This window comes from Gadus macrocephalus, chromosome 22 (genome assembly GCF_031168955.1).
Source record: "Gadus macrocephalus chromosome 22, ASM3116895v1".
NCBI classification, from domain to species: domain Eukaryota; kingdom Metazoa; phylum Chordata; class Actinopteri; order Gadiformes; family Gadidae; genus Gadus; species Gadus macrocephalus.
Genome location: NC_082403.1, coordinates 7536979 through 7547985, shown reverse-complemented (window position 1 = coordinate 7547985; position 11007 = coordinate 7536979). Strand labels below are relative to the sequence as shown.

General features: G+C 48.7%; 1 protein-coding gene across 3 annotated transcripts in view; it reads left to right on the top strand.

Moving 5' to 3' along the window:
* The first annotated feature begins 1320 nt into the window (after positions 1–1320).
* Positions 1321–11007, top strand: part of hivep3a (HIVEP zinc finger 3a) — a 20806-nt gene continuing 11119 nt past the window's right edge. Inside the window, exons 1-2 of one of the 3 annotated variants that reach the window (XM_060043690.1) lie at positions 1321–1526; positions 2595–2700. The gene's annotated coding sequence lies outside the window, so the exon portion shown is untranslated. The remainder of the gene's footprint in view (positions 1527–2594; positions 2701–11007) is intronic. The other 2 variants (XM_060043689.1, XM_060043691.1) reach the window with 2 other exon arrangements.

The following is an 11007-nucleotide window of genomic DNA, read 5'->3' as shown; positions in this document are numbered from 1 at the left end:
TTGTTTTTAAGACTCGATAAGTAGATTGACGAACAGAGATTGTGTCCATTTTAATAAACAATCTGTACACTTACAAAGTTATCAATGCCTCGTTTTATATTTTAAGACCCTTATTATACAATCAAAGAAGTGTCGGGCTATTTCTAGCCTTTTATATGGTTCATAATAGCGATTTAGTTTTTACCATAACACATGCCCCCATCTTTCCAAGTTTATAGCGTTTTGGTAGAATCGGCTAAAACAATGCGCATACATGCGCCTTTTTGCTCCCAAACGAACATCCTAACTCGTTATCATATTAAACATATCCCAGATCCATTTTACACCGGATTTGTCCTTTAATAGTAGGCTCTGTTCTTAATCAGCAAGAACCTGATTGGTTTAGTGACCCTGATTGACACGGGTGGCTGCCAGGCGTGTCATCCCCCTGTACAGATGTGATCAGTCACCTAATGCTCTTACATAATGAAAGGGAGAGAGATGAGTTGCATAAACTGGTTAGGATCAGGCTCTTAATTGGGCCCGTAATGCTCCTGTGGGGTTGATGTGTAAATCTGGTTATGCGCTCATCCCTGCCTTCAGGGAAGGGGGTGCAGTCCAGGGGGGGGGGGGGGGGGGGGTGAGACCCTATGGCATCCCATGATGCCATAGGGTCTCGTGCATATACAACAGCACCACGGTCAGCGCATTGAAAAGTACGTACCAAAAAATAAATAAAGACGCCAACCTGGCAACCCCGGAGTACAAATCAAGCGACCCTCTGAGCTCTGGTTCCCGTCTCGACCTGGGCAGACCCAGGAGTCCTCATTAGAAGGTTAACATGTGCTGCTGCTGCTGCATTAGCGCTTACTTAACATATGTTGACATATATGGGTCTGCGGAGCAGCCAAAAATAAACCTTGGTTGGAGATGTATCTAAAAGCACTTTGTAGAGGTAGAAACTATCTGTCTCGTCTTAGATACCACCCTGGTAGACGTTGAAAGATGTATACAGTGCCAATATGTAGGCTTATGTCTGTAGCCTGCGATATTGCTGTGGGCCAGTCTATTGTTTTGTTTGCGCATGTGAGATCCTTGCAATAAGCAAACTATACACGCACGCGCGCACGCACACGCGCGCACACACACACACACGCGCGCACACCGCCTGCCTCCTGTTTTCACAGATGAACAAATTCAACACATGAAAGAGATAATGTAACAGAACCGAAATTAAATGATCTGATTCATATTTTTCTAAGCGAAACCCCACCACTTGTAACATAATAATAAAACGTTCCTACACACAACGCCACTGTTAGGGGGCGTGGCGTGTCACGCTACGCTCTTGTGTGCCAGGCGGCGCGCTGAATGTGCGTGGTCCGAGAGAGCCAGCGTGTTTGGGTTGCGCTCCAGCAGCGGTGTGTGAGTGGGATGCTGCCGTGGTGTGTAAAACTGCAGCATCAACTTTACAAGGTGGAGGGAGCACCAGAACACAGCTTCCGCTCCCATCCCGTCCCGCCACTAGCATCGGGCGCTCACTAACGGTAGGGCTCTATTCCTTTTTCTTTCCAACATCAAATCGCTGTGTTTGAGAATGTGCAGGACTCACAGATGCTAGTTCGTTATAATTTGAACGAAGCCCGTTTTTATTTGAACTGGTTCCGGTGATTTTATCCTCATATCGGACCGTCATGGGAGGTGTTTCTGAAGGAACCGCGACTGCGCCGCATACAAGTGAAGTTGGGGCATCCACAACAGCGAGCAAACGTTCACATGCATTGTAGGGCATCATTCACGCATTTTGATGACAAAGTTGTTTAATGGGTCGGAATAACAGGCACTGTTTTCATTGAGATTGTTGGGTCTTATGATTAATTAATTTAATTTCGCTTCCGCAACTGCTTTTGTCTGTTAGGGAATGGCGAGATGAGGTAAGCGGAGGGTTTTGCAGAAACTACAATTGACCCAGAGAGACAGTGTAGTTGTTATTATGAGGGTTCGGTGGTGTCCTATACGCGGTAAAAGCTTATAGCTTGTCTTGGTGGTCCGAACATATCCCGTTCTTCCCCAACCGGGGGTCATTCATTGTCCATGTGGGGACAGGGAGAGGGAAGGCAGGGACCGGGGAGGCGGAGGAAGAGGAGGATGAGGATCCGAGCTACAACGCTATGGGTTCGCTCCCGCACAGTCGCAGCAGGAATTATGCAGATTGAAACCGAAATATCTGCTTTACGCACGAGTGGACACAATACGGTTGGACTTGGGCGACCGCTACGATAACATAACATAACGTGGGGAAATGCATCGTCTGTAATATGGATTAATGTCACGTGTCGGTGGTTTGAAATTGCAATTCGGATCCGATGTTATGACCCGAGATTTCGCTGGTTAAAGCCGTTTATTCAAGCAATTTGTGCACTACCACTAGCAAACACGCAGGCCTGTGTATGCATGACTGCTAGGAATACAACGTCCTCCGTCTTGCTAACCGTCCAACATGACATCATTGCATGAGAAACAGGCCCTTCTGGCTCGTTTTTTTTTGCAATCAGATCGCCAATAATATTACATAATCAAACCTCGAGCGGGTTACATTTTTTTTGTTTGTGTAGTCTATCCCCCCCCGTGGTACCCTTTTGCCTGGCTGCCAGCCTTGATGTTCCGGCGACATGGAAGGTCTACGCACAAAAGGTCCGACTGTGTTTCGTGTCATCGGCGGTAAGAGCTCGAGACCAAATTAGATTTCAGCGCCTTTGATGCGCCGTCATACCGCAGTAGATGCTCCACGTGCTGCGTTGTGAAGCGTTGTCTCCGCATGTCCAAAACCACCCCCAGCGTATTTGCTTATAATTATAAGTAAAGGAATACACGGGCGAGACTTGTGAGTACTTAGACGTTAATATCAATCGAACCAAACTCCGTCTTGCGCAATCAAAGCGCATTTAAGGCCTACGTTTCGGAGAAATTGGAAGAGCTACAGCGATGCTCCCACATTCATTGGTTTTTCTCGTTGACTGGATTAGGGGCCATATGAGGACAACTGCAGGCTGCAATATTACTGCTTTTAAAATATACCCACCCTTACCACGCACACACAAATGCACCCTCCCTCCCTCAGTCACCCACTTTCTCTTGATATTTGTCTTTCTTCCTCTCTTAAGATAGGACATAGTAATCTGTAAACCAGGTATTTTCACATATCGAGATGTCATATCACAGCAGGTTTGCTCTAAGATACTCCTCCATTTCACTGATGGTAAAAAAAACATCTCGCAATATAACAACCTTCTTTTCGGACGTGTCCATGTCCAAATACCAATCACCTTTTCTGATATTGCCACAGGGCAAACTGGCCCAGACTGTTCACCGTCTTGACTGCCTATCCCCTTTGGACGTGGATGTGTCTTCTGTCTCAGCAGGAATTCCCGTCCTCTATAGAAGTCATTAAATTCAGCATTCAACCCCTAGAATTGTCATTATAATAGAGCCATGTATGTCTTCCGACCCACTGTTGGACACTCGCGATTCCACTTTCCTGCTATGATTCCCAAGTTCTTCACCACCCTACTCATCTTCGGTGAAGAAGGAGTCCCAAGGCGGCATACTGGCCTTATTGTAGCACAGATAGGCCTTGCGCCTTCCCCGCTGTTTACCGATGGATCCAAAATGGTGTCCGCGTGCGTGCGCCGTGCGCGTGTGGTTCCTCGACACCTGACATGAACGGCGGAGCTTCTAAAAACAACAACAAGGGGGAACCACAAACACCTACCCCTCCCCCCCCCCCCGAAATGCTTGCAGATGTGGTCGTCAACGGTCAACATTGGCGCAATGTAAATGTTTTGGCTACCTGTCCGGGATGGGAGATTCTGGTCGCCGCGCTGGTCGGTTGGTCGGTGGGGGGAGCTCCTCTTGGACGAACCACCGTGGCCCCTGTGCTTAAAGGGCCCCCTCTGTTTGGGTCAGCCCCCCCTCCCCTTGAACCGGGTCCTTTTTACAACCCAGAGGGGACCACGTTTTATGCTCGCGTCGTCCTTGGGAGTCCTGGTGGTGTGGGTATAGGGGGCTCTGTGTGGACACTGTGAGCCTTTGGGGGGCCGCGTTTACTTTTTGTTTATTTATTTTCGTACAGTATGCTCTAGGCGAGTCCAGAGAGCCGAGGGTGGGGGGGGGGGTCTTACAGTGTATCCCCCTGTTTTGTGTATCGCGTGACATGGCAGGATATGAGTTGACATTGGTGGTGGTGGTGGTGGTGTCGCGCTCATTTTGAAAATGGATCCTGCGGGTGACGATGGAGTAGTAGTTAAGATGCTTTTATGTGATTCAAGACAAAAAAAGGCTCTCTTTTTCGCTGGAGTTCTACAGTTTTCCAGCAGAGACTCTCAAACGTACTTGTCATCCATCAGGAGTGGGTTTTGTTTTTCGCCACCGTTCTAACAATCCATAAAATATGGAACTTCGATAGTCGTGCTTTATGAACAAATCCTCAGTGTGCCAATGTGGTATGTATCCCGGGATTATGCATCATCTATCCCAGGAGAGTAAAACCAGTCCCTTGTCCCGATGAAGGATTGGAGTAGTGTAAAAATAAATCCTTCACACCACCGGTGTATCCCAGTCGCCGCACTCACTGGAATTCCTGTTTTTGCACGCATCACACAACAGAGCAAGCGTTGTGTATCACTCCGGGTGCGTCGCACGCTCAAACACACACACACACACCGAAATGTATGCAAAGAAAACCTAAGCGCACACCAACACGTTAACGTACACACATTAACACGCACATGAACACACACATATACACACCCACAAATACACTCCCCAGCAAACATGGCGGTGACATCACTGCGGCAGGATGAGGAAGAGGAGGAGAGGGAGGGGGGATTGCGGTCGGGGACCCCAATGTGGCCCAGGTCATCAATCATCCGTCCCCCCCTCTCTACTGTACCCCCGGGTGGACCCCCGACCCCATACACACACCCTACCCTGGGCCGGGGTCCAAGTCAGGGACAGCTGAGAGCCCACAGGCAGCCGAGATTGACTCCTGCTCACACCCATCAATGAAATTAGTGAGAGAGTGTGTGTGTGTGTGTGTGTGTGTGTGTGTGTGTGTGTGTGTGTGTGTGTGTGTGTGTGTGTGTGTGTGTGTGTGTGTGTGTGTGTGTGTGTGTGTGTGTGTGTGTGTGTGTGTGTGTAAGGAGAGACATTGTGTTCATCAACGAGGGTGCCTGTGTGTGTGTGTGTGTGTGTGAGTGAAAAGTGCTGGCCGATGCATTTGCTCGCCCACACAGAGACGTGTGGGGGGACGCCGGCAGCCTCCTACTTGCATACTGTGTGGACATCTTGCGGCCCGGCGGTTATGTGCGCTATTTGCTCACGGTGTTCATGTGTCTGCGCACGTGTGCTTGCGTGTGTGTGTGTATGAGAAGATTTGTCTGTGTGTGTGTGCGTCTGTGTTTATGCGTGTGTGTGTGTGTGTGTGTGTGTGTGTGTGTGTGTGTGTGTGTGTGTGTGTGTGTGTGTGTGTGTGTGTGTGTGTGTGTGTGTGTGTGTGTGTGTGTGTGTGTGTGTGTGAAAGCACTGCACGTTACATGTATGGGAATGAGAGCATGTGTGCGCTCGCCATGAGCTGTCGGGGGCCCTTGGCAGCCACACAGGGGCCCCTCCCTCCATAAGGGGGCTTCTGGATACTGTGGTGACCCCAGAAGGAGGGTGTGAGGAGGAGGAGGGGGGGCTGGGCGGGTTAGCTAAGCCGCCCCCTCCAACCCTCACCCTCACCCCCGTGGAGAGAGCAGTCTGTCAGGCAGCCACCGGTGACCTATACAGCGGGTCCTTCAGCACACATGCCAGCGTGTGTATACCAGCATCGCTCACACTCTGGTCCTCTTTGATTTCTGCTCAAAAAAACAAAGCCAGGACCTAGAGGGTGTCTGAAATGTGCAGTGTCGTTCTACCTTCTACCATTATTGTAGTCATTTATTCCCTGGTCATTTGGAGTCATTACCGAAACTTAAATGAATCACTTCTGTGTGTTGGGTCAGCTCAAAGCAAGGATGGTTAGGAAGAAAGCCCTTTTCACCAGTGGTTTTGACCAAGAATAAATAACGCTTTAGAAACGGTGTGTCATTTGTGCATTGAGTCATTCATTACCGTGCTATGGTGTGTTATCAGGTGGTTCCGTCCATCTCCCCACACCTCCCCCTCCCCTGCTACAAATGTCTTAATTTGTCACGGTAGATCAAGGTCATCTTTTCTCCCAGCGCCCATAAACAGAGAGAGAGAGAGAGAGAGAGGGAGAGAGAGAGGGAGAGAGAGAGGGAGAGAGAGAGAGAGAGAGAGAGAGAGAGAGAGAGAGAGAGAGAGAGAGAGAGAGAGAGAGAGAGAGGAGAGAGAGAGAGAGTTTATATTGTGCAGGATAACATAAGTGGTCTGCTGTGCTTTTGTTGCTCCATGTTTGTTCCAAGTGGTCGAAGCTCTCCTCCGCACATTTTGTGGAGCGTTAGCATTTTGTTACAATGCCTGTTTCAATCTGCCGGGCTGTTTTACAACCGCTGTTCAGAACCCGGACCCCCTCGGTCATTCATGGGGCGCGCAGCATCGCAATTGTTGTGGCGATTCGTCAGCGCGTGTCAAAATATTCCGGTCAACGTCGGTGTATCCGGTAACAACAGTCTCTCTCTCTTCTCTCTCTCCTCTCTCTCTCTCTCTCTCTCTCTCTCTCTCTCTCTCTCTCCTCTCTCTCCTCTCTCTCTCTCTCTCTCTCTTCTCTCTCTCTCCTCTCTCTCTCTCTCTCTCTCTCCTCTCTCTCTCTCTTCTCTCCCTTTTTTTGCTCTCTCTATCTTTCTGGCTGCTATAGATTGCCGGACATATGTGTGTGGGGGTTGATGGCAGTGGTGTGTGTTGTGTGTGTGTGTGTGTGTGTGTGTGTGTGTGTGTGTGTGTGTGTGGGTGGAGGGGTGTAGCAGTTGGAATTGCCTCATCCCTGTGAGTTGATTCACTCTGGGTGAAACAGGGGGTCATGTGACTCCTCTCCTGCTCTCAGGCATTACATCACTCTGAGGGTGCGGGAGCAAGCCAGGGTTTCCACCGGACCTCCCCGGCCCTCCCCGTTTGCTCTGCTGGAGCCCATATGTTTACACACACACACACACACGCACGCACACACACACACACACACACACACACACACACACACACACACACACACACACACACACACACACACACACACACACACACACACACACACACACACACACACACACACACACACACACAGGATTACTACAGGACCGCGTACAATCTATGTCCCTGTGTCCTATGACTGTGACTGTAGTCCACAGAGTCCACCAACTGACTGCCAGCGTGCAGACTATAGTGTTGTTCATTTGTTTATCTTTTTATCCTTCCAACGATCATATTTCCATATTTCCTGTCTTGACCTGAAGAATGTGTTTTTTTTATGTGATCTACTGTGCCCAAATGAATAGGTTGTAGGGGTGAGGCTGGGAGCAGTGTCCCCCATCAGCCACTGCCTCTGTAATGCCTCTATACCCCATTTTGAAGAGGGGTCATCATAGGAACATGCACAGGTGTTGCTCATAACCTTAATTATGGGTTTGCTACTTTTATATACCGGGGTAGTGGTCTTATCTTCACTGGTTCAGTCTGTTAGCCTGCTCCCTAGTAAATCAACAAAGCTGACTCATAATCCGTGCAATGAGCCACAGTTTTGTACTTCCTATGATGAGTTGATGACCCCTCTGTGAAAAGGGTCTACTGCGTTTGGTTGGCTGTTAAGGGGTTATTGGCCTGCTATGTGCTGCTGTTGTTATTCCTAGGGCCTCTTATTGTTGCTTCCCTTGTGTTCTGATGGCGCCTGATGGCGTGTCTGGCTGATACCACAACACTCGCCCGAAGCAGGGCTCTCCTGATATCAGTTAATAGCCGAGAAGGATATTTCCTTTAAAATACGTGTGTCATATAATGACACACGTTTGTCATTATTTGTCAACAAGAGAGAGACACAGACGGGGAGAGTGTATTCCTTCCTGGAAGAGGCGTCTAAATAAGGTGCTTTGCATCAACGGCAAAGCAGGTGCCGCCTTTTACCAACCCCAAACCCTAACTCTTACCCTGACATCATACCCGACAGCGGCCCCGTTTAGGGGTGAAAATCCTTCTATTTTCCTCTGTCAGCAGCGAGCTCCTGCCCGGAGTGTCGCAACTTCACCACAAAGTACACATGAACTCGCTCATGCCCGCTCCCGGGAGAAGCCCGAATTAGCCAGGGGGGTCAAACAAAGTTAGCAAGACTTGTAATTCCTGCTAAATTTAGCGTTTCCTCTTTCCATTTCCAATTTATTTTCCGCTGGTCGGGCACAATGGCCGCCCGTTGTACGGCGTTCGCGTCCGTCCCCCCCCCCTCACGCCCGCTGTTGCAGGGTCTGTCATGGCCGACGGGCCGAAGATCAATCGCTGTGTTTGGTTGTTCTCCGGAGTCTGGATGAAACCTCTTTTGTCTCAGTCCCTGTGTCTTGTGCGTTATTTGTAACTCCGATACCATACTTTATTAGGAGCAGGGTTACCCATGCGTAGCCGGAGGATATATTCTGTGTTAGGCTGAATAGGAACTAATGTATTTTCTTCCTTTTTTTTTCATCATAAAAAAATATTTCTCAGCAGTAACTGCAATTTTGTGTGTTTATTTTTGGGGCTGTTTGGACTGAATGTGAGGCCGTTTATTTATTCATGTTTTGAGTAACAAGTGTTTTCTATTAGTTTGGTAGGATGTTTCCGGGTAATTAGAATATATATGCGCCTGAGTTGTTTGAATACGTATTTTCACTCACAGGCATTTGAATGTTTTTGGTGTATGCATTTAATGTGTCTCCGTAGCAAATCTGGTCACCTGCCCACCACCGCCTGTAAAGGATTGGTCAGCAGTGCTAATGATAGTAAGCTGTGTCATAGAGTGCTGGTACATCACACACACACACAGACACACACACGCACCACGCGCGCAAATAAATCACATGCTTAAGAACACATACACAACACACACACACTCACATACTGGTAAAAGTCTCAGGCAGGCTGGATGAAGGGAGTCACTGTCTGTTCTGGTAGGGGGTTCCGGGATGGTCTCTGAACGGGGGTCTGAACCAGGGGGCAGGTGGGGGGGGGGGGGGGGGGGGGGGGGGGGCTATGGGTGTAGCTACATGCTGTGGGTGTAGCTACATGCTAGGTTTGGGTGTGTGTGTGTTTGGATAGGTGCGGGGGTACAGTGAGGGCAAACAGATAGAAATGCACACAAGGGACACACACACACACACACACACACACACACACACACACACACACACACACACACACGGAACTCTGCGTGGTTACACACACATCGTAATGCACACATGTACCACCAGACCCCCACCAACCGCCCCGCTCCCCTGTCGACCTAGACAGCTTTTTTATTTATACAGCCAGCTATACCCAATGGAAATAAACGGCCGCTAAATAAGGTGCACTTTGTGCCCCCTTTGACGGGGCGTACGAGGGACCCCTGTGCGCACGCCTCGCATCAGCAGATCCACCGCCTCAACCCGCCGGCCTGGGCCAGACGCTCCAGAGGTGACCGAGAGCCACGGCAGGGTTCATGAATTGTTGTGCACGTAGGGAAAGTAAAAAACTGCGTGGGAAAGTCAAAGATTCTGTTCTGAGTGCATTTCTGATGAGAACAGGATATTAGTCGCCTGACGCAACCGATTCTTTGTAAGGCAGGAACACCAGGAAGGCGGAAGGAACAGGTTTGATCCACTGTGGTTCGGACAGAAGAAAATTACTTCATGGTGGATTCTTGCGAGCACGTAACCTCTCGAATCGTCTGCCTCGCGAGTTGAGGATGTTAGGGCAGGAATAAACATAAAGATATGGACGATCCTTCAGATATTGATTGCGATAGTAGTTCATGGTGTGGTTCTCCTGCGTAGCCGCTTGTGGTTCATAAAACAGTCTGTTATCAGCGTTCGAATTGGTCTGTCCTTTATTTAACAATAAGAGACTCATTGAGATAAAAATACATAGTGTTACATCATGGTTAGGGAGAAAACAATGTAAAAGGCCAATAGGCACTCATACACAAGCATACAGGAACCGTTCACGTTTTGAAACATGGACAGTTTGGACACTGCCTAGAGCTGTTGGTTTAAACAATTTGTCCTTGACCAATTAAAAAAGGACTGTTTCTATAACATGGTGTGTTTCTGTGTGGTGGTCCTAACCATAGGATTGGCTGGTTCTCTGATGAGAAACCTAGTCCCATGAATCTTGAGTAATGTTTACAACATTAAATACATATTATAGACATATTTTATACCTTGAAGTTGCTAATGATGCATGAACCTTGCCCAAAAAAATACGCACATACACATTTTTCAACAAAACCGTTTCGTAGATCCTGATATGAAACCGATTTCTGCAGGGATTTACGTCAACAACACAAAGTATCAGCACGGGTCGGGTACTAAGTATATTATCATCACAGCATTGTGGTCCTGACTCCACTGACTTCAAGCGGGTAAACAACACGCAGGGGGGGAGGGGGGTGGGGGGGGGGGGGAGGGGGGGTAGGACAGGATGGGGGGCAGGGGGTTAGAGGTGTATGTGACTTGTGGGCTTATGACTATACGCGTCATCTCCCTAGGGTGCCCCTCCCCAGGGGGTGCCCAGGGAGGGCTGGTGTCCCTCCAGCGAGGAGCACGAGGGCTGGACAGTGTATTATTAGACTCTTGCAGCCTACAGCTGAAGGCCTGATTATTTATTGTTGAGATCGTTTTTTTCCGTCGCCAGTCGATTGCATGAAGGATTGAAGCGGGATTGATTGAGCAGATGCTGTGGGTGACCCAGGGAAGGAAGCAGAAAATAATGTTAATGTTAATAATAATGTTAATAATGTTCTGGGCAACACCAATGGTCGTAAAATGTGTCTAAAAAACGCAAAATACTTTGGATAAACATGGAAATGTC